Below are 2,252 nucleotides of genomic sequence, written 5' to 3'. Positions count from 1 at the left end.
GGGGGGCAATAGGGATTTCGCCTAGGGCGTAAAATTGGCTAGAAACGGCCCTGCCTGGAATAAAATTCATTCCGAGAGTGATTTCAACCATTGTTTTTATTGTTAACTAAAGCTAAAACTATTAACAACTGTGTTTCATAATTGAAATGAGGCTGTAATAAAATTATTAGATTAATTAAAATCAATTGATTCATTTACACACACACACAAAAGAAAAATTAGACTGTTATAACACTGTTATAAAGGTGACACACTGTTATTACATATTACGCAAGTGACCAAAGTCCTAACAAACATATCACAAAATCTGATAGAAATGACAGTTGACGTTGCATAGTCTGCCTGGTCTTTTACCCAAGATCTCACTAAGGTCACATGGTACAATTTGACATATAACAGTCATAAAGGACAGAAAGAAAGAAAAAAACCTGCACAGTGGCTTTAGATTAGATAATCAGATTGTTTACTGCAAGATTGCTTAATCAGTTGTACATATTAAAGTTATCAAATGGTATAAAACTTATCAATAGATAAGATAAGAGATAAGAAAGTAGTCTTTTTACCTCAGAATTAGACTTTGTAAATCGCAATTTGTGAGCTTATATCTCACAACTCTGTGAATAGAAATTGGGATTGCGAGAAAAAAAGTCAGAATTGTGAGATATAATCTCGAAAATGTAAGACAAAATTCTAAATTGCGAGTTTATATCTTGCAATTCAGACTTTTGTTTCTTGCAACTGGGAGTTTATCATGCAATCCTGAGAAAAACGTCTGAAGTGCGAGATGTAAACTTGCAGTTGTTAGAAAAAAAGTCAGAGTTGGAAGACAAAAAGTCGCAATTATCCTTTTTATTTTGTATTCAGTGGCGGAAACATGCTTCCATAGCAAACTCAGAACTTATTGATATATTTTTATGAATACAGTATGTCTTGTGTACTTGAGTGCCTTAAAGTTGTGCAACGTGTTCTTTTTGACATACAATAAGGCATGGGAATCAGCACTGTGACCGCAGCAAGAATTATGAAGGGACAGATGGAAGGGAAGACAGGAGAGGAGAGTGTCCTAGCCATGGACACATTCCCTTATCTCGCTCTCTCCAAGGTGAAGAAAACTCACTGGCTAGATTGACTCATAATTGACTGATAGATCCGAATACTCTTAATAACACTGGTGTTTGTTTTTGTCCCTGTGTAGACCTACAACGTCGATCAGCAGATGCCTGACAGCGCAGGAACAGCCACTGCATATCTCTGCGGTGTGAAGGCAAACTACGGGACTCTGGGTCTCAGTGCAGCTGCACGCCGCAAAGACTGCAGCTCCGTTAAAGGCAATGAGGTCAAATCAATTCTGCATCAGGCAAAGATGGCAGGTAATGGCAGGGAAGACCAAATACCAGGACAGTTAACCATAATTAATGCAGTGAATTTTCACTCAGATGTTCAGAGTTAAGCAGATGTTCAGTTCCGAGCTATCTCATAGTTAACCATATGAACATATTGTTCAATTCTTTTGAAATCTGAAATGTATTTTGCATGTAAAGATGATTTCAAAACTGCAGAATTAGGGACTGGGGGATACATATGGAATACACATATATTTAAAGAGAAGAAAATAAAACTTGTGATTTTATATCTTACTATTTCAACTTCAGTTCTGTAATTCTTACAATAGTGACTTTATGTCTTCATATTTCACAACGTGACTTTATATTGTGATTCTATTTGCGACTATTTCTCATTAGAAATTTATGCCTCGCAATTTCGACTTTATTTCTCATCATTGCGACTTTATCATAACTTTATTTATTTCACACAATTGGAACCCTTATATTATGTAATTTCATCTTTTTTCACGTAACTGTGAAAATATCTCAAAACAGCAACATTATTTCTTATAATTGAGACTTTATATATTACAGTTGCGACTTCATTTAAATTTTTTCCGTTATTGGTGCATTCTCATAACCTCTTATCTCATAATTCCAACTTTATTTCTTATGATTCTTCCAATTGTGACTATTTCTTTATATTTCGCAATGTCCCTTTATATCGCAGTTGTGACTATTTCTCATCATTACTCAACTTTATACCTCACAATTGCGACTTTATCACAGTTACAAATTTGTTTCACGCAATCTGAACCTTATATGTTGTAATTTCATCTTTTTTCACATAATTGTGAAAATATCTCACAACTGCAACATTATTTCTTGTAATTGAGGCTTTATATATCACAATTGCAACTTCGTATC

At 34.6% G+C, this 2,252-nt stretch overlaps 1 pseudogene; it reads left to right on the top strand.

Annotated features, from left to right (window-relative positions):
* Positions 1-925: 925 nt before the first annotated feature.
* LOC107579870 (intestinal-type alkaline phosphatase-like) overlaps positions 926-2,252 on the top strand; it is a 2,175-nt pseudogene continuing 848 nt past the window's right edge.

Source organism: Sinocyclocheilus grahami, unplaced genomic scaffold (genome assembly GCF_001515645.1).
Source record: "Sinocyclocheilus grahami isolate Dianchi unplaced genomic scaffold, SAMN03320097.WGS_v1.1 scaffold21014.1, whole genome shotgun sequence".
Classification (NCBI taxonomy): domain Eukaryota; kingdom Metazoa; phylum Chordata; class Actinopteri; order Cypriniformes; family Cyprinidae; genus Sinocyclocheilus; species Sinocyclocheilus grahami.
The sequence above is the reverse complement of the archived record's forward strand: the minus strand, read 5'-3'. Positions and strand labels throughout refer to the sequence as shown.